The sequence below is a fragment of the Mytilus galloprovincialis genome, chromosome 8, assembly GCF_965363235.1.
Source record: "Mytilus galloprovincialis chromosome 8, xbMytGall1.hap1.1, whole genome shotgun sequence".
Taxonomy (NCBI): domain Eukaryota; kingdom Metazoa; phylum Mollusca; class Bivalvia; order Mytilida; family Mytilidae; genus Mytilus; species Mytilus galloprovincialis.
Genome location: NC_134845.1, coordinates 39,760,573 through 39,783,396, shown reverse-complemented (window position 1 = coordinate 39,783,396; position 22,824 = coordinate 39,760,573). Strand labels below are relative to the sequence as shown.

The 22,824-nt window shown below is 32.6% G+C and overlaps 1 long non-coding RNA gene across 1 annotated transcript; it reads right to left on the bottom strand.

The window, feature by feature from the left end:
* Window positions 1–700: 700 nt before the first annotated feature.
* LOC143041913 (uncharacterized) lies at window positions 701–4,589 on the bottom strand. Its single transcript, XR_012967834.1, has 3 exons — window positions 4,537–4,589; window positions 1,524–1,638; window positions 701–929 (listed from the first exon to the last, which is right to left on the bottom strand). It is a non-coding gene; the product is annotated as an uncharacterized LOC143041913 (long non-coding RNA).
* Between the last annotated feature and the right edge of the window lie 18,235 nt (window positions 4,590–22,824).

Below are 22,824 nucleotides of genomic sequence, written 5' to 3'. Positions count from 1 at the left end.
TATAGTCAGCTCCATGCTAGTCACTTGAACTTTCTATATCTTCTTTAAAATGTGTTCAAACCATGGTATATTATGATTCATAATTTTGAAACTGTTATCAAATGATGAATGGGTTATTAAACTTACTTGTACCGTATTAAAGTTACGATTATTCTTAATTTTAGGTTCACACCGGAACTTGACATGCACTTCTTAGAGATTAAGCTATGCGCAGTAGACGTTTGGAACTTGACATGTACTCTTAGAGATTAAGTTATTTGGAGTAGACTGCTGAGTTTTACATTGAAGCATCGTTAATAGATAACACAGTCGGAGAATTCTAGTTATAGTTGGTGTCTACCTCAAGTATTTGATAACTTAAGGAGGGAACAGTTTAAGTACCAAGTTTTGTTCGTATTTTGCCGCACGTTCTGATAAGGAATCGATTTTCGAGGTTTTCTAGCCGCTTAGAGTAGAGATGTTCCGAACTGTGTATAAAAGACACAAATAAATGGTTGATTGATTGGTAAATTAGTTGTAAGTATGTCATGCACCCACTTCATAAGTTACGCTCACGACCAAATTGTTTGGAATTGCTAAAACTACTACTGCATGAAAACGAACAGGGTCTACTAATTAACAGCCGAAAAATGCCTTAGATCAAGTTTGGCTGAGGAAGGTGCAACATAAATTTATAGAATAGAAATTTTTAACTGAAAAATAAACCTCAAAATGTATTGATGAAATCATGTTGGTGATATTCTCCAAGACTGATAGTCCATTCGCATCGACATCGTTACAGTTGTAGTCTAAAACATATTATACTGACTTCTGGAATATGCATTATTGGTTACACTGCAAACGAAAAATACGTACATAAAACAATCCAACCGTCTATATACTTTTCCCGAGGAAGTAACTATCTTTTTGTTGACAATGAATTTTCTTTCCTACAAAAAAAAACTTGATCAAAACATGTTGATAAAAGTGTGACCACCTCTATTTTACATTTGATGACTTGTTAGATATGATTGAATAATTCATGAACTGAAAATTTACAAAGTTTAAAAATGTCGTTTAAATTATATTATTACGAAAGCATTTGCCACAGAGCGAATGTTACCCTTGAGGAAAATTATTTTAACTATAATTAATTGTCAATCGAAAATTATACAACAAGCTATGAACCATCAAATGAACTATTAAATTATAAAACCTTTCTTATTTAAAATGCAAATAAGACATAGTCGCATGCCTTCCAACAGTTTATATCGGATGTCCGCATTTTCAATGGTATTTACAATATACTATTTATATCTTGCTTGGATCTTCATATGAAATATACGATATAATAAATATCATTATGACAATAGTAATACAACTATCTCGAGACTTTGCTGACAAATTAAAACAAATTAATGTGAGAACATGCTATTTGCTTTACCCCTGAACAAGGCATTATAATTATATGAATTATCCGACATTTTTTTTTAATTATGCACCCATTCCGTAAATATTCTTGAACATATTTCATACGGACTCACAAGTTCTTCAATTACGTTGATAATATAATAAATCTATATTGAATTGTGTGATAACATCTTGCCAGAAACTGCAGCTGAACTACACCACTTTTTTAACTATGCCGAGATAACATTCCTTCAGAAAATAAAGATAATTGATAAGGAATGCCAAAAAACACAACTTTTCATTTACATAATCCAGTTGCCTTGGCAATCATTCGTTAAATGAAATACATGAAAATTTTTGTTCAGATTTTAAAATTTTCTCTAATTTTTATATCGTTCAGATCCAAAAAGCTTTGAAATTCACCCAAATTCTATCAGTTTGTTTATCAGATTCCATTCACAGTTTGCTATGCCTTAATGTACAATAATGCTAGAAAAATTTATGACATTTATCAATCGAGTTGGCCCTATAGTTGCCGGAAATGCATCGAATTGTTGAAGTGGCACATGACATGTACCCTTGGAAATACGTAATATTAGTTGTCTCTTTATATTAACCCTGTGATAGATCATTGCATATCTACATTTCTCTTGTATAACAAACTGTAAGGGTCGTCTCAAAGAAGTATATACTTTCTTTCTGATTTCCAAAAATGTTTATTCTATGCCACCTTTACATTCATCGTAATGCAGTTTTGATATATTTTTTTACCATGTATGATGTATTGTGATTTTTTCAAGATAGCAAGGAGAGTATTGCGACAGGAATATTCATTGTTGACATGTTGCTAGTATGGTTTATTCATATACGCTGTATAAGAGTACTCATTTGTATATCAACATACAGTACACAGTAAGAGGACTTATTTATATAACCGTAGACGTTATAAGACACCTCAATGAGGGGGAATATGACCTTTATTGGGACTCCGGGATCGGGTGTTTTTAAGCCCGGGATTTCGGGATTGACCCTTTCGGGATTTGCGTATTAATATACGTTGTAAGAGCATACTTATTTGTATAACCATACATATATATACACTGAACACGCGTTGTATTTAGTGTATTTATTAGTATAACCGTATAGGATTGTTAAGTTCACATTCTGGAGGTAGATTTTTTGCACTTGTGAACTCATTTTTTTTCTTGGTATGTTTTTAATAACCAGGCAATTTAAATTTGAGAAATAAAACCCCAAAGTAAAAATCGTTTTACCTACTGCTGTTTTTAACATTGTACTTTTTAACCCTGACATGTAAATGATATTTTATGTGTATTTTTTTTATTAACACTACAATATTAAATAATAAGAAAATTCAAATGAAATAAAATTAAATATTTATTAGATCAAATATTTGCATAATATTGAATTGCTTTTTAATATTCATTAGCAATGTAATGTTATATATATTGTTTTAAAATATTTTAAAGTACAATGTACTTTTGATGGAAGCACTGGAAGTTCCATACTATTTTCGCTAAGATCGCTCAGTCGGAAACCCGGTTGAAATAGAACAAAAGAATCGAAGCTCTTTGTTAGAGAAGGCGATAAATGTGTACTGTATTGTTTACTATAGTGACAAAAATTTTAAAAGTTAATAGAAACAAAGAAAATTGCAATTTTCTTCTCAATTACGAGGTGTTTTATTTTAAAAACACCATTTGCATAAGTTTTCAATTTATCTGGTACATAGTCAAGCAGAACAATTAGATTTCAAGTCGACGACATGGGTATCTTTCAAGTTGGATGAAGAAAATACATAACCTCCGATTTTTTTGAAAAAATTACCACGGACCTATAACATATCAATCTATTAGTTCAAAAATTTTCGTGTCTGCCCTTCCATTATGTTACTCAAGAAAAAATTCCTAAAAATGGGTAACAATTGTATCGAAAAGAGAAAATCGAGTGCACCTTTTTATGTTACGGCGTGTTTGAGTTGAATATTTTGTCTTGATATCGTACAAAGTAAGATTATTTCATACATCGTCTCGCTTCAGATTCTATTATTTTTATATATCAAAGCTACAGATTGACTTTATAACACAAAAAAATAACAGTACTAAAAGATGAAATATATGGGTCAAGTGAAATACCTATCTAATGAGTCACAAAAACAGAGAAGGTGTGTTCGAATAGCTATTTTTTAATGAAAGTACTTGACGACAGTCTTTCAAGTTGGATGATGAAAATGCATATCTTTGAAAAAATATAATTTTTTGTGTGTGAAAACTAGGGTTTATAGTCTTTATACACTAAAAAAATCTAGTCTGCCCTTCCACGAAATTTTTAATTAGAATTTTTTTTAAATGTTTATGAATTTTCGAAAATTCCACCTGACAACCGATCAGACAATAGTTTTAAGTTGAATCAATGCAGACAAGATCATTAACTGATGCTCATTAGCTAGTTGATACATTTGTCTTTTAAAATACAACTGATATATAAGGATCGTAATGGTGCAATGTGGATAAATTTATCGGTTTCCATGAGCAAAATTGGTAGCGCGTCATCCCTACAATGGCTTCCATTTCTACGATTGTAAAAAATAAACTGGCGTAATGGGGAGATAATTCTGACGAAGTAGGATCCTGACTGCGCTAACCTGACTCAATGATCGATAAAATTAAGTCTTTATTATTGATTCCTGCAACAGTGCGATCATGGGACAGAATTTGTATCAATTATTTCATACAGAGTGAGACTTTATACTTATGAAATCTTAAGAACTTTTTTTAAACATGGTCACTGAATTTTAAGCCAAAATATCAATCAATATTTTTATGGTAAAATGGTTTTGTTTCTCGGTTATTACAAAATTTAAAATAACATTATAAAAGAGCGCATGAAACATGTTTAAATTTAAAACTAATGTCAGTCTATTCCTTTTGTGTTTCTAGTACTAATTTATTTTCAATTTGCATTCCTGTCCTTGTGTAATTGATAATATTTGAATGTTTATTTGATCATTGAATTATTTAACTAGTGTGAGATTTGCCCTACCTAATATTTTGACATCTCCGGTCGCGACTTGTAGACAAAAAGTAGATGGAAGTTAGAAATGATATTGTGTTGTATAAAACTCACGAACAATACTTGTCAAACCCCTCCTACACCATGTTTTACATCACGGGTTATTATTCCGAATGTCATGGCAGTACAAAAACACCGATAATGTCTTATCTGATGACATCTGCCAACTCGGGAAGATCAGAATATGATTTGGCGGGATTTCGAAGAATTAATAAGTAGCTGTGTCATATTATATGCAAATAAATTATTAATATACATTTTTTTTTTATTTAAATGTCCCCAGCTTAACCTTTAGTACCTGATAAACTATATGTAACTCTACTTAGGATAACAAGAAACTTGAGACATCAGTAGTTTTATTATATGCATCAGGAAAAGTTTTATGTTTTGAAATTGATGTTTAGTTATGGGTTGATATGTTCTATACACTGAGGAGTGATAATATTCATTGATTGGTTGTTGGTCTTTAACGACACATTTTTCCTATTTCATGGCTGTCGGTTTTTATTGTTGAAGGAAACCAGCAAATTATTTGGTCAATTCTAATCGGAATCGAATACACCTTACCAAAAGGTTCGCATTGAACTCCCAACCTTAGTGTCGACAGCAGATTACTACTCAGACACCTCGACAAACGATCCACCATGATCATCGGTCCACATGCATGGTGATATCAGAATGATACCAATGACGATTCTGATTACTAGCGCGTCATCGATAATAGTAATAACAACAACAGTCATCGATAATAATAATACTAACAACAGTCATCGATAATAATAATAACAACAGTCATCGATAATAATAATAATAACAACAAAAGTTGTTGGCATGTATGACAAGTTTGATTGAAACATGTTTTGACATGAGGAAAGATAGTTATTTATCACTATTACTTATAATAGATACTTATGCTTTTATCTATCTGTCAATTAGATAAGTAACACATTGTCTTCTAATACATTTACTTGTCGTTAATCTTGTATATTTGTCTATTTTTACTTTTTATTTGATTGTATTATATGCCTTGAACCAAATACAGCATGTAATGTGAAAATGAAAGAGAGGAAAAAGATACCAAAAGAAGATGCAAACTTATAAGTCGAAAATAAACTGACAATGAACAGAAACAAAAAGAAAAAGACCCATAGGCGGATCTAGGGCCCCCCCCCCCTTTTCGTGGGAAAAATTTGGTTGATTATATAGGGAATCATTGAAGCATGACTGGAGCCCCCCCCTTTTAGGTCAGTCAGTCCTCCCCCCCCCCCTTTTAGGAAAAGTTCTGGGTCCGCCACTGAGACCACTGTGACAGACAGTACACACTTTGAAAACACAACATAGAAAACTAGAGACTGAGCAATACGAACCCCACCACAAATTGGGGGTAATTTCAGGTGCTCTGGAAAAGTAAGCAGATTCTGGTTCACATGTGGCACCCGTCGTGTTGACCATGTTAGAAAAAATTCGACAGGGGTAAAATGATTCAGCCAATCTTATTTATATAAAAAAACAAATATTTATTTATTTATCATATTCAATACAACTTAAAACATATCCATTGATTCACGTACTAACAAATACATACAACGTTTATCTTTTTTGTTCATCTATTATTAAAAGGTTTCTGAGAGGGAATATATTACTAACACAAGAAAACTCCAAAAGACGTCTGTCTAATCGGAGACCAATATGTTAAAATTAGATATAAAAAATCGACGCACTTCGTCAAAGAAAAGTGCACGTGTATCAGAAATTTGAGCTTTTTCTAATTACCGTTTCAACAAAAGAGAAGTATAAAATGAACGTGTCTCACTTCCACCTATATCATATATCAAAAGATAATTCCACAGGTGTGATACGGATCTCAACAGACGACAAGGTAATAAAAAAATCTCTGATGCAAATATATAGGTCAGGTTATACTCCCATGTTTGTTTACAAATAAACAATGCTTTTGCTGAAGTGATGAAGCAATTCTTTTGTGAGTGCATTTTGTGGTCTAAAATAAAAGAAGGAGGGAAAATGACGAGTGATTTTATCTAAATCGCATTCTTCAGAACTAACCGAGCAGGGAGTTCATTTTACTGTGTTGGATACAATTCACACCCTTGTGTACTTTAAATTTCTTCTAATAGTTGTTCTCTTCAATAAGTTTCTGTTATGCAATATTTTAGGTATTACATATGTTTATTTCCGATTGATTATTTTAAGTAGAAACAGTTGACTTCGATCTTTTATGTCGATATTGATATTAAACTTGCCACTTATCAAATCAATTTTAATACCTCCAATGACGCTGCAATTTTCCTGTAGGCTTAGGGATGACATCAAAAGTTCAATGTAGGATAAAAAAAACTTAATTCACATAGTTTTTACACTGACCTCCCCCCCCCCACCCCCCCCCCCCCCCTCTCTTAACTTAATTTGGGATTGATTTACCAATAGGGATATATGTAAAAATCGATTTTAGATATACAAAACTTGCAGAATTTTAACCCCCCCCCCCCATCCCCAAACTATTTGATTTAAGTTTTTTTTTTATCCTACATCGATCTTTTGATGTCGTCCCTTACTGGTATCAACTTTCGCGTTTGTTCTACTTAAATTGAACTACCTGACATTTGATCATCGACTGTATTTCGATACTATTTGGCAGAATTTAGTCAGTAGTCTTTCATACTTGTTGCATTTCAGGATAAACTGACTTCTGAATTGCTTGATTTAGTATAGCCTTATTTTAAGACGTCTTAAAGATATTAATGCCATAGACAAGTAGATATTTTTTATAAGATGGTTGTTCAGATTTATCTTTACTTAAACAATATATGGTTTGGCAATATTGGATTTTTTTAAATGAAGAGTTTTAGTAAATGCTGTAATCAAATAGCCAGGGGTTCAAATTAACATTTGGTACTGGAAGGTCCAGGACCTTTGACACTCAAAACTGAAAGGTCCACAACCTAAATTGCAGGTCCTACTTTTACTTGAAATATTTTATAACACAGTAAGATACAAAATTATTGTGCCTTTGGTGTTAGGTTATCTTGTTACATTGTCAGTGTCACTGTTGTATAATATGTTCAATAAACTAATAAATATAATTGTCTTGTATATTATGAATTCATATTATCTTTATTTTTTTTTTTATTTGTTAGGGTGTCACTGTTGGTAGGTGTGTTGTAACAAAGATTAGTAATTAATTACTAATTATATCATTACCTCAGGGCTCACACTACTTCAACTCGATTTTAAAAGTCCACTAGAGCTTGTTACTTTGTTACATTGTATCATATCTAGTTGCACTATTTTTGATAATAAAGTACGAAACTTCCAGCTATTTACAGGCCCCTAAAAATTGAGGAGAAATTACCGCTTGGAATTGCAGTAATTTGTTTACACTTTAAAAACATCTGCATGTCATATCCACATGTATTAATGATAAAAGAAAAATGCTGTCACATTGTATTGGATGTTGATATGGAAATTTGTGAACTAAAAAACTTATTAAGTAATTTTGAGTTTCAACCTAAAATATTTTCTGGTCTTTCTTTCTTTTCCATATATCTTTTGGTTTTCAATTCTAGTGATTATATTTCATAATCTTAAATGTATTTTGTCACAACTTCAAGCCTGACATTATTTTTTTTATTGTATTTGATCGGCAAACCCGGAATTACCCTTATCCGTCCCGGAAACTGATCCGGTATTGTAATTATCTTCATTTCCGGTTTATATATGGCATCCATTGTTTTTCAATGTTGATGTTGTCAGTCAGATACGACTTCACTTGGATTTACAAATTACTTGTTTGCGATTTTCGGTATAAAATTAGCGGTTGGACAAAATGAATATTGCTGTCATGAATAATAAAGATGAGAATTTATTTTGAGATCGCTTATTTGGAAATTTTGATAAAAAGGTCTGCGAAGTTATTTTTTATTTTCTTTCAAATCGAAGGTCCGTCGGGCGTAGCTAGTAACCAAAACGAAGGTCCGCTTGCAAAAGTAGAAGGTCGCGGACCTCGGACCACCGCTAATTTGAACCCCTGAATAGCACTCCGTTAAGTTCCTGTACATGCTCGTTGCAATCTATTCTTTATTCCATAATGAACACTTGACGCCTGAAGGATATTTATTTTGAGTAACTCTGTTATCTGTATTTTGGTGGAACTATATGTTCGCCTATATAATTGACACGATACATTCTTGTATCTCCTTTTTGCACATGCTTTAATCATAAAAAACAGCAAACTTTGACATACTTTCTGGTGTAATTTGTTTTCCTTCTATTACCACATTGCATCACATGGCTTCCACAACGATAACGTGACAAAACAGCAACAAACACTGTGAAAATTTATGATGTGAGAAATTATTTAAGTTTTAGTATTATATATGGAGGACGACACGCTTTTGTAATGTGTGTCAGGGATATAGGGGGTAAATAAGGTGGGGATGTGATATATATTGAGTGATACAAATGTGATCTTGGGAAGAAAACGTAAAAAGTGGGAATTAAGTGGAAAATGTGACGAAAAAAAGCTTGCAAGTAATGTGGGAATGAGCAACCCGGTGTCGACCCCCCCCCCCCCCCGACTCCTTCAAACCTTAATATATCATCGGGGTATGTGTAATAGTCTTCTTTTCCCTTTTGAACCTTCACGAGGAATGATCATCACCAAACATACATAGATGTGTTAAAATACTAAATGTATTTGTTCGAATCGACATTGATGATCTTAAATTGATGTCTACCATCCTGTTCTACCTATTTGTTTCTTATAATGATATAAATTACTACATACATATACTTTGTGATCATTTAAAATGTTTTCTTCCTACTGAAATCAAAGCCCGCATCATATTTAACTGCAAAATTATGGTTTGTCGACTTCCGTATTGAATTAATTTAGTAACTTGGAGATAATAGTGCAGCCCTTATTCGAACTGACATAGAGTTGTCATTTATCAACAAAAGATTGCAACGTTCATATGATGTGACTAGCTGCAGCCAAAATATATATGATATATATATTTAATAGAATAAACGGAAGATTTCTTTTCAAAACAATTGACCAGGACACTTTGAAAATAGAACAAATAACTATAAATAGAGGCAATATGTGTTCTCCCTCTCACTGACTTGACCTCGGATAAGACAAGAGAACCAATGTATACATCACTCATTTATTTCCTTGAACTTATTCCCAGACAGTTTTTTTGTTTTGGTTTGTTCTTTTGAAAATTTGCAAGTATTTACATTTATCTACTATTCAAAAAAATCTGGCTTCAATGCTTCGCATCGCATTAGAAAGATGATTCAGTAATCCTTGACATACAACATATGGTTTGAGTTAGGCTGAGATGGAATATTTGTGTGGGAATACTTGTCGTGCTTGTTTTTATTTGTAGAAACTATTGATCAACATACTTAGAAATATAGACTGGGATGTTATATGTGAAAATTCACCCTTTGTTTACGGTTTATGCATTTATCCTACAAGTATATTTGAATATATTATCATGTTTGAATAAACAACGTGTTGAAATATTTCCGTATATTTCCATTCATTATGCATATATCGTGAAATATGTTGCCTCGTGGTAGCAAAATAGAAATAGGGTGTAAATAAAACCATTAAGAAGTATAATTATTATATTTGATGGAATAAGATAACATATATAGTAGTTCATTCTATTAAGAATCCAGTCCTTAGCTAGGGAGAAGAGTAAAGTGGTACAGTGTGCATTATTCTTTATGTTTTAATTTGATTCAAATTTATCTGACTTTATTATATTTTATCATTATATAATGTTTGTTGTATGGCGTCCACATGTAGTGCCCGAAGTACGACAACCTTACTAGTATACATCCGATTTTTGTATATCAGTGCCACAAGCTTAACTTTATTTTCACACAAAATAAAGAAAATAATATATATATTTTTTAAATTGCATATCACTGTTCTGTGTCTAGCCGTTTAGTCTACAGACGTACTTTGGGTATATATATATATATCATCGATAAGTTTTATTAGAAAACTATCTTAAAGCCATTTAGATAGTGAAAGATCTATATAACCACGAACTATATCATTGGTTATAGAACTTGTTCAAATGTCTTAGAATCTAACTTGTAGTATTGGAAAAAAGTAAGAAGGAGTCGTCTGCATGTTAAACAACCACCAAAAAAATAGCGGGAAATGATCCGAAAAAGAAGAATGATTTAGTGTTCCAATTACGGGACCTAGATGGGCAGCATTGCACTGTATATATAAAATAGGGAGACAAATATACACCAAATGAGGAAGATGCAATCAACTTTTTTTTTTACTGTAGATCGTACTACCTTCAACAATGAGTATAACCCATACCGTATATATATATAAGTCTATAAAAAAGACCAACCAGCAAATTTACTATGTACCGGATCGTCTAGAATAGGCGATACTATGCAGATAAGGAAAAAATTATATCAGTCTAAAGATTTGCACAACGGTACTGATATATGATGTTATAATACGAAAATGTTGTTATTAAATCGTGTTGACAAATATTTCGACTCAACAAATGGCCTTCTTCAAGTGTATATATATATATATACATATATATATATAAAGTCAATCATAACAGGCCCAAAATGACAAAATGTTAAACATTTCAAACGAGAAAACCCATCAACCTGATTATGGCAAAACAATTCGCGAAAAACAAATGTTGCCTCGTGGCATGTAAAACCAAGCTAAAACCGCTGAACATTGATGTGGGACAGGTACATTAACGAATGTTGTAGGGTTAAACATTTTTGTGAGGGCTCAATCTTCTCCCTAATTTTGGGACGGACAGAGGTGTAACAACATAAGAACAAACAAAAAATCGGTCGAAAATTAATTGGCTCCAAGGGTTTACACGAAACACAAAACGACATATAACATGAAAACATGCAAAAGACACAAAATGCCTGTCTAAGGGTACTTGCAGTTACTGAAAGCTAACTAAAAGCTTATTACAACTTATAAATCGAACAAGCATATGTTTCTCCAGACTAAAGTATCAATCAGTACACATCCAACGGATTTAATGAAAGATGTTTAATGTCATTAACTATAAGTTGAAAAAAAGTCTAACGTTTAACTATTATTTTCATCCAATGGAGAACATAGATTATTCGACGTATTCTAAACGGGTCTCAATGTATTTTTTTTATTTAGCACTGTATTAATCATTTCTGGTATTCTATCTGCTGTTTTTATGTACCTGACTTTGGTGATATTTCTGCTATCAACGTCTCAGTGCTCAGCATGAAATATAGAACTGCCATTTTTCAGTAAGAACTTTAGTAGCAAACAATTTGTAAAATTAGGTTATCAGATATAACTGGGGGAAAAACTCGATCATCTATCTATATTTATTAAATTTAAATTCTGATATATAAACGAAAAGTACCAGCGGAAATTTTACATAATAATACTTAAAGATGTAAATATTTTATTCCCAGTAACATAACTCTGACCGAAGGCGGGATGGTTGTCATACAGACAAACTACTACTCGATCAACAGATATCAACTTATCAAAAACAGATAAACAAGACAAACAAATCATCGCAAGTTCCTACGTTAAACTGATAGCACCCGGACAACCCGTCTTCTAAGTCAACATTTGTCATTCTCTCGCAAGTCATTATTTCAGCACGTTTACGGACTACATGCCTAGTTTGTCTATTGTGTCCCCTGACATCCCCACAGAAACGTATGCCTTATTTGTTTGAAAAATAGATTTGTGTAAAAATGTGTGTTTCCCGTTTCCCAAACGAAGAGAATCATCCATGACATCATAAATTGACTAAAACTTACATGTATACATGGAGGAACTTGCCTAATACTAACCAGTGATTCAAGGTTTGACCACAAGGTGATTGCAATGCCTCGCAATTCAAAATCGAGGGTTTATTATCTAGAATAAATATGATTAGTCGGAGGTGTTATGTATGCATGCATCAATGAAACAGCAATCCCCAATACAACAAATAATAAATAGAAGAAATCAAAGACAATATTACACATGTCAGCCTTGAAATAGAAGTGAATAAATTCAATATATTATCACTGAGAATTAATAAGTCCATCATGAATAAAAAAATAAAAATTTCAAATTACGAATAATTGCAGATCCCTAACTTATTGTAGAAGTTGAGAAGTATACTTGAACAAATTCGTACCAAGGTCGAATATTAGACTCAAATATAGACCTGATAGTATCCTACTTTTGAATGAAAAGTTAATTCAACAATTATTCTAATCCTGGAGTCATTGCCTTTTTTCTAGGTACACTCTATAATCCTATTATAGTAAGTCCTAACTTAGCTGTTCTTTAGCCCATATATTACTCATGCAGCTCTGCTGTGTACACGAAGGTTTTTCTTTTTTCCTTTTCATCAGTAAAATTAGATTAGTCGAGTAAACAGCTAGGGTGGATCAAGGAGGGAGGATAAAGGGGCCATAAAAAAAAATCAGAAAATTAGTGAGGTTTTTCCAAGACTTCTTTAATTTTATTATGTGTAAACTCATTATTTTTCATTGAGCCTTCCGTTTTCACCTTTTTGAAAATTTTAGATCTGAAAATAGTGAATACCATAGTTGAATATTCCCTTGTTATGTTCTTGAGAGGCCTGAATCGTAACTGATGTGAAAGACCTTAAATTAGTTGTTTGTTTAGTCCCTCCCTCCTTTTACTTTACATTTCCTTTTTTATATCATGTGCGGGTATTAGAAATAAATCATGGCTCATATTGGCTGCACGTGTTCAATTCATACAGCACACCAACTATCTCGTAAATAGTAATGAACTTTTTGTGAAACGGAAACTTGATATTAAACAGCTGTTTTCACTCAAGTTTCTTTAAATTTTGGAATAACAAGAAACCTGTTTTAGATTCTTTAGTATTTAGAAAAACACTTGTACATTTTGATTTTTTTCATCTTCAACAGGTCTCTGTTTAAAGTACTGAGAGAGAATCTATATGTGTATTAGTGTTTGTGTGTGTGTGTGTTTGTATGTATTCAGCTTTTTCATCGCTATTCTGTAAATTATAATGTATTCATTTCTGTAGGGTTTGTGTGTATATGTAACATTTAGTCTATCTTTCCCCATTTCTCCTCTGCGCTGTCAATGAATGTATTCATTCATATTTAATAAGTTCAATATTTTTCTAGCTGTCATATTAGGATATTTGACCTTGTTTGATCAAATTAATAATGACAAACGTTAGACGCCTACACATTTCACCTGGTGAATTATAAAATCAATGTATGTGATCAATAATACTTTGGAGCGGCTCTAGTTATAATTACTTCTCGTCTGGAAATGTATAATTTATGTACTTTATTGCATGGAGTCTGGATTTTCTGCAGAAAAAAAGATAATTGTCATTCTTTTGATATTTGTACAAGAAGTATGCATTCAACGACATGCTACATATAGTTACACGAGTCGAATGTTTCAAAATGAACGAACCAGAAAAGCGTTGTGAGAACTGAAAAGAGCTGGTCTTATTTCATTCTTTCAATGGCGGTTCCAGAAATTTTTTATAAGTAGGGACCCACTGACTGCCTAATATGGGACCCGCGCCAGTCATCCTTAAATAATTCCCTAATACTAGTAACCAACCAAATTTTTTCCACAAAAAGGGGGCGGGCCTCTGTTTTATCAGCCCATACCAGAATGAGTAATTAAACAAAAGTAAAACAAACACAATACGACACAACACAACACAACATTACAAAGCACGACACAACACAACACAACACATCACATAACAACATGTACATGCAGCACAACTGTACACGCAGCTGCTTAACCAACTTTATTCTAGGAGAGCAACATTTATCTTTTAGTTTATTATGCATGGTCTTTGGAATTGAGTACTTTTTGCCTTTTGTCGTGTTGTTAGTTGTCTTTTGTCTTTTTGTTTTTGTGTTTCGTGTCAATTGCACGAGTCCGGTCATTTTAAATTGTTTTTTCAGTTTCTTCTTAATATTAGGAATGTTCAAGAAGTCACAACCATGTTTTAACCCAGCCACATCTATGTGTGGTTGTCCAAACTCAGGAGACTCAGTGGATATCGTTGTTTGGTGTCAGCTGTCGTGTTTGTTTATTGTTTATAGTTTTGTCATAACTCAACTCATTGGTATTTCGTCCATATTGTTTCAGATTGTGTCATGATGGAGCGTTTTATAGCTGTATACTTTACGGTATGTGTTTTGCTCATTGTTAAATGTCTTATGGTGATCTATGTATCTATAGTTGCTTTACTCCATGTCATTTAGACGGTTGTCTGTGCTAATATCAAAACATCAATCAATCCATATTTCCACTGATTCACAGAAACAATCAGTTTCATATTTAGCTGCCACCTTGTCACTCTAATGCAGGCAATACGGCATGCATGCACTAGTTTCAGTTCAGTTATTATTTTAGACCTTTTTTTGTCTTAGCTCGAAAGTTTTTCAACCTAGACAGACTAGTTTCCAGGCTTAAGACAGTTTACTCACCTTTTTAAGGTCTGCATGTCTTGCATATTATAAATATATAGACATATTTTTTTAAGGTCTGTCTTGCATATTATAAATATATAGACATATTATGATGTAGTCATTCCCGGGTCAGTAAGCCACTTTGCTTTTTAACAATTGATAGAGAAAATCATTGTAAGTTACAGCTGTGTTATACACCTTTTTGTACATATATAATTTATTTTCTTGCACGATTTTTTGCACAGATGGTGACACAGACTAAATCCATGGAAATGAAGTGATCAGGAAAAAGAACATTTCGTACGTGTACAATATCTAGGTCTGTTTTATTCTATTTTCAAGATGGAAACAATGACAAGTTTCAATATAATCTTTTGATGTATTGTATTGTTTCAGTTCATAAAGGGGGGTAATTTAAATGGCAAGATTTGCGTTTTGAAGAAGATCCAGTATTACATGCATGATTGAACGTGTTCACATCAGAAACTACAATTCTAGTTGTACCAGTTTAGTAACACTGCTACAGTTGGAATATGGAATTTCTCTTATTTTCTGGTTCGTCCATATTGGATTTTATAGAAGAAAACTATTTATTTTCTTGATTATATATGATATGTCATTATAGGTCAGCGCTTGACTTGCAAGGACCAGCAAATCAGGAATTGCTTGGAAAAACTTTTATAAGTGGAGTAATTACAAAGAGGGAAACTTGTCTCACTAGTCTGTTTAGTATTACATGTCTCAATGTTCGGTATGGTATTACGTGTATAAATGTTGTGATTGGTATTACATGTCTCACTGGTCTATTCTGGTATTACATGTCTCACTGGTCTGTTTTGGTATAACATGTCTCACTGGTCTGTTTTGGTATTACATGTCTCACTTGTCTGTTTTGATATTACATATCTCACTGGTCTGTTTTGGTATAACATGTCTCACTGGTCTGTTTTGGTATTACATGTCTCACTGGTCTGTTTTGGTATTACATGTCTCACTGGTCTGTTTTGAAATTGCATGTCTCACTGTTCTGTTTTGGTGTTACATGCCATACTGGTCAGTTTGGTATCACATGTCTCAATGTTTATTTTGGTAATGTATGTTTCAATGTTTTGTTTGGTATTACATGTCTCAATGTTTTGTTTTGTATTACATGTCTCAATGTTTTGTTTTGTATTACATGTCTCAATGTTCTGTTCGGTATTACATGTCTCAATGTTTTGTTTTGTATTACACGTCTCAATGGTCCGTTTTGTATTACATGTCTCAATGGTCCATTTTGTATTACATGTCAAAATGTTCTTTACGGTATTACATGTCAAAATGTTCTGACTGAAATAACATGTCTCCATGTTCCTTTTTGGTATTACTTGAAGATTACTTACAGTTCTCTTTGGTATTTCATGTCTCAACATGTTGTTTGGTATTTCATGTCTCAACATTTTGTTTGGTATTACATGTCACAATGTTTTGTTTGGTATTACATGTCACAATGTTTTGTTTGGTATTACATGTCACAATGTTTTGTTTGGTATTACATGTCACAATGTTTTGTTTGGTACATGTTTATACCTTCTGTTTTGTATAACATGTCTCAATGTTCTGTTTGGTATTACATGATGATTTCTCACTGGTCAGTTTGGTATTACATAATGATTTCTCACTGGTCAGTTTGGTATTACATGTCTCAATGTTCTGATTGGTATTACATGATGATGTCTCATTGGTCAGTTTGGTATTACATGTTTCAATGTTCCCTTTGGTAATATGTTTCAATGTTCTGTTTAGTATCGTCTCACTAGTCAGCTTGACAAAACATGTCTCAATGTTCCTTTATATGTTACACGTCTTACTATTTTATTTGGAATAACATGTTTCAATGATCCTTTTGGTATTCCATGTTTTGCCTTAAGTCTATTGTGTTTGGTATTTGAGTTGGTACGTACTAATATTGTGTTTGGTATTTGTGTTGGTACGTATTACTATTGTGTTTGGTATTTGAGTTGGTACGTATTACTATTGTGTTTGGTATTTGAGTTGGTACGTATTTGAGTTGGTACGTATTACTATTGTGTTTGGTATTTGTGTTGGTACGTATTTGAGTTGGTACGTATTACTATTGTGTTTGGTATTTGTGTTGGTACGTATTACTATTGTGTTTGGTATTTGTGTTGGTACGTATTACTATTGTGTTTGGTATTTGTGTTGGTACGTATTACTATTGTGTTTGGTATTTGAGTTGGTACGTATTACTATTGTGTTTGGTATTTGTGTTGGTACGTATTACTATTGTGTTTGGTATTTGTGTTGGTACGTATTACTATTGTGTTTGGTATTTGAGTTGGTATGTATTACTATTGTGTTTGGTATTTGTGTTGGTACGTATTACTATTGTGTTTGGTATTTGTGTTGGTACGTATTACTATTGTGTTTGGTATTTGTTTTGGTACGTATTACTATTCTGTTTGGTATTTGAGTTGGTACGTATTACTATTGTGTTTGGTATTTGTGTTGGTACGTATTACTATTGTGTTTGGTATTTGAGTTGGTACGTATTTGAGTTGGTACGTATTACTATTGTGTTTGGTATTTGTGTTGGTACGTATTACTATTGTGTTTGGTATTTGAGTTGGTACGTATTTGAGTTGGTACGTATTACTATTGTGTTTGGTATTTGTGTTGGTACGTATTACTATTGTGTTTGGTATTTGTGTTGGTACGTATTACTATTGTGTTTGGTATTTGTGTTGGTACGTATTACTATTGTGTTTGGTATTTGTGTTGGTACGTATTACTATTGTGTTTGGTATTTGTGTTGGTACGTATTACTATTGTGTTTGGTATTTGAGTTGGTACGTATTACTATTGTGTTTGGTATTTGTGTTGGTACGTATTACTATTGTGTTTGGTATTTGTGTTGGTACGTACTAATATTGTGTTTGGTATTTGTGTTGGTACGTATTACTATTGTGTTTGGTATTTGTGTTGGTACGTATTACTATTGTGTTTGGTATTTGTGTTGGTATGTATTACTATTGTGTTTGATATTTGTTTTGGTACGTATTACTATTGTGTTGCGTATTTGTGTTGGTACGGATTGTGTTTGGTATTTGTGTTGGTACATATTACTATTGTGTTTGGTATTTGTGTTGGTACGTATTACTATTGTGTTTGGTATTTGTGTTGGTACGTATTACTATTGTGTTTGGTATTTGAGTTGGTACGTATTACTATTGTGTTTGGTATTTGTGTTGGTACGTATTACTATTGTGTTTGGTATTTGTGTTGGTACGTATTACTATTGTGTTTGGTATTTGTGTTGGTACGTATTACTATTGTGTTTGGTATTTGTGTTGGTACGTATTACTATTGTGTTTGGTATTTGAGTTGGTACGTATTACTATTGTGTTTGGTATTTGAGTTGGTACGTATTACTATTGTGTTTGGTATTTGTGTTGGTACGTATTACTATTGTGTTTGGTATTTGAGTTGGTACGTACTACTATTGTGTTTGGTATTTGTGTTGGTACGTACTACTATTGTGTTTGGTATTTGTGTTGGTACGTACTACTATTGTGTTTGGTATTTGTGTTGGTACGTATTACTATTGTGTTTGGTATTTGTGTTGGTACGTATTACCATTGTGTTTGGTATTTGTGTTGGTACGTATTACCATTGTGTTTGGTATTTGAGTTGGTACGTATTACCATTGTGTTTGGTATTTGTGTTGGTACGTATTACCATTGTGTTTGGTATTTGTGTTGGTACGTATTACCATTGTGTTTGGTATTTGAGTTGGTACGTATTACCATTGTGTTTGGTATTTGTGTTGGTACGTATTACCATTGTGTTTGGTATTTGAGTTGGTACGTATTACCATTGTGTTTGGTATTTGTGTTGGTACGTATTACCATTGTGTTTGGTATTTGTGTTGGTACGTATTACCATTGTGTTTGGTATTTGAGTTGGTACGTATTACCATTGTGTTTGGTATTTGTGTTGGTACGTATTACTATTGTGTTTGGTATTTGAGTTGGTACGTATTACTATTGTGTTTGGTATTTGTGTTGGTATTGTGTTTGGTATTTGTGTTGGTACGTACTACTATTGTGTTTGGTATTTGTGTTGGTATGTATTACTATTGTGTTTGATATTTGTTTTGGTACGTATTACTATTGTGTTGCGTATTTGTGTTGGTACGGATTGTGTTTGGTATTTGTGTTGGTACATATTACTATTGTGTTTGGTATTTGTGTTGGTACGTATTACTATTGTGTTTGGTATTTGTGTTGGTACGTATTACTATTGTGTTTGGTATTTGTGTTGGTACGTATTACTATTGTGTTTGGTATTTGAGTTGGTACGTATTACTATTGTGTTTGGTATTTGTGTTGGTACGTATTACTATTGTGTTTGGTATTTGTGTTGGTACGTATTACTATTGTGTTTGGTATTGGTGTTGGTACGTATTACTATTGTGTTTGGTATTTGAGTTGGTACATATTTGAGTTGGTACGTATTACTATTGTGTTTGGTATTTGTGTTGGTACGTATTACTATTGTGTTTGGTATTTGTGTTGGTACGTATTACTATTGTGTTTGGTATTTGTGTTGGTACGTATTACTATTGTGTTTGGTATTTGAGTTGGTACGTATTACTATTGTGTTTGGTATTTGTGTTGGTACGTATTACTATTGTGTTTGGTATTTGTGTTGGTACGTATTACTATTGTGTTTGGTATTGGTGTTGGTACGTATTACTATTGTGTTTGGTATTTGAGTTGGTACATATTTGAGTTGGTACGTATTACTATTGTGTTTGGTATTTGTGTTGGTACGTATTACTATTGTGTTTGGTATTTGAGTTGGTACGTATTACTATTGTGTTTGGTATTTGTGTTGGTACGTATTACCATTGTGTTTGGTATTTGTGTTGGTACGTATTACCATTGTGTTTGGTATTTGAGTTGGTACGTATTACCATTGTGTTTGGTATTTGTGTTGGTACGTATTACTATTGTGTTTGGTATTTGTGTTGGTACGTATTACTATTGTGTTTGGTATTTGTGTTGGTACGTATTACTATTGTGTTTGGTATTTGAGTTGGTACGTATTACTATTGTGTTTGGTATTTGTGTTGGTACGTATTACTATTGTGTTTGGTATTTGTGTTGGTACGTACTACTATTGTGTTTGGTATTTGTGTTGGTACGTATTACTATTGTGTTTGGTATTTGTGTTGGTATGTATTACTATTGTGTTTGATATTTGTTTTGGTACGTATTACTATTGTGTTGCGTATTTGTGTTGGTACGGATTGTGTTTGGTATTTGTGTTGGTACATATTACTATTGTGTTTGGTATTTGTGTTGGTACGTATTACTATTGTGTTTGGTATTTGTGTTGGTACGTATTACTATTGTGTTTGGTATTTGTGTTGGTACGTATTACTATTGTGTTTGGTATTTGAGTTGGTACGTATTACTATTGTGTTTGGTATTTGTGTTGGTACGTATTACTATTGTGTTTGGTATTTGTGTTGGTACGTATTACTATTGTGTTTGGTATTGGTGTTGGTACGTATTACTATTGTGTTTGGTATTTGTGTTGGTACGTATTACTATGTGTTTGGTATTTGTGTTGGTACGTATTACTATTGTGTTTGGTATTTGAGTTGGTACGTATTACTATTGTGTTTGGTATTTGTGTTGGTACGTATTACTATTGTGTTTGGTATTTGAGTTGGTACGTTCTAATATTGTGTTTGGTATTTGTGTTGGTACGTATTACTATTGTGTTTGGTATTTGTGTTGGTACGTATTACTATTGTGTTTGGTATTTGAGTTGGTACGTATTACTATTGTGTTTGGTATTTGTGTTGGTACGTATTACTATTGTGTTTGGTATTTGTGTTGGTACGTATTACTATTGTGTTTGGTATTGGTGTTGGTACGTATTACTATTGTGTTTGGTATTTGTGTTGGTACGTATTACTATGTGTTTGGTATTTGTGTTGGTACGTATTACTATTGTGTTTGGTATTTGAGTTGGTACGTATTACTATTGTGTTTGGTATTTGTGTTGGTACGTATTACTATTGTGTTTGGTATTTGAGTTGGTACGTTCTAATATTGTGTTTGGTATTTGTGTTGGTACGTATTACTATTGTGTTTGGTATTTGTGTTGGTACGTATTACTATTGTGTTTGGTATTTGAGTTGGTACGTATTACTATTGTGTTTGGTATTTGAGTTGGTACGTATTACTATTGTGTTTGGTATTTGTGTTGGTACGTATTACTATTGTGTTTGGTATTTGTGTTGGTATGTATTACTATTGTGTTTGGTATTTGTATTGGTACGTATTACCATTGTGTTTGGTATTTGTGTTGGTACGTATTACTATTGTGTTTGGTATTTGAGTTGGTACGTACTAATATTGTGTTTGGTATTTGTGTTGGTACGTATTACTATTGTGTTTGGTATTTGTGTTGGTACGTATTACTATTGTGTTGCGTATTTGTGTTGGTACGGATTGTGTTTGGTATTTGTGTTGGTACATATTACTATTGTGTTTGGTATTTGTGTTGGTACGTATTACTATTGTGTTTGGTATTTGTGTTGGTACATATTACTATTGTTTGGTATTTGTGTTGGTACGGATTGTGTTTGGTATTTGTGTTGGTACATATTACTATTGTGTTTGGTACCGTATTTGTGTTGGTACGGATTGTGTTTGGTATTTGTGTTGGTACGTATTACTATTGTGTTTGGTATTTGTGTTGGTACGTATTACTATTGTGTTTGGTATTTGAGTTGGTACGTATTACTATTGTGTTTGGTATTTGTGTTGGTACGTATTACTATTGTGTTTGGTATTTGAGTTGGTACGTATTACTATTGTGTTTGGTATTTGAGTTGGTACGTATTACTATTGTGTTTGGTATTTGAGTTGGTACGTATTACTATTGTGTTTGGTATTTGTGTTGGTACGTATTACTATTGTGTTTGGTATTTGTGTTGGTACGTATTACTATTGTGTTTGGTATTTGTGTTGGTACGTATTACTATTGTGTTTGGTATTTGTGTTGGTACGTATTACTATTGTGTTTGGTATTACATTTTTGTTATTCTGTTTGGTGTTTGTATGTTTAACTGTTGTGTTTAGTCAGTTCCGTAAGTCAAAGCTGTATAGGTTTGACTTTATAATATGAAGCTTGTAATTACGGACATAAACCTTATCAAGTGTCATTCAGTTGTTATGGTTGCTGGCTGCCTTATTTGTTATTTGTTTGTTCTTTGATGCATAGATCAGGCAGTTGTTTTTTTCCCTTTTGAATTGTTTCCAGTTCTCTTATGTCTGAGTTTTGCTTTTTGTTAAATCCATTCCTTTAGAGGATATTTGTCTTATTGGCACTCATACATAGCCTTATTCATATTATATATTATGTATTATAGCATATTATCCCTCGTACACTCTTGTGCCAACCAGTATTAGCTATAGGGACCATATATTTCATGCTTGCACACAACTGTCACCATTACATTTCTTTTTTCAATGAAGCTTGAAATCGTTGCATATATTGTAAAAACTTTCACTTCATAAAGAACAATTGTTGCCTCATAGACAATCATACAACATCTAAGTTTCAATTTGATGAGCCAGAATCTGCCTTTAACTATAAAACTTTAGCTTGATATAGAACAAACAGACCTGAAAACCAAATGCACCTCTTCTAAAAGGGGCAAAAAAACCACATAAAGTATCAAGACTTGCATGTTCAGTTGTGTTCATTATAAAAAATAAAGATCAA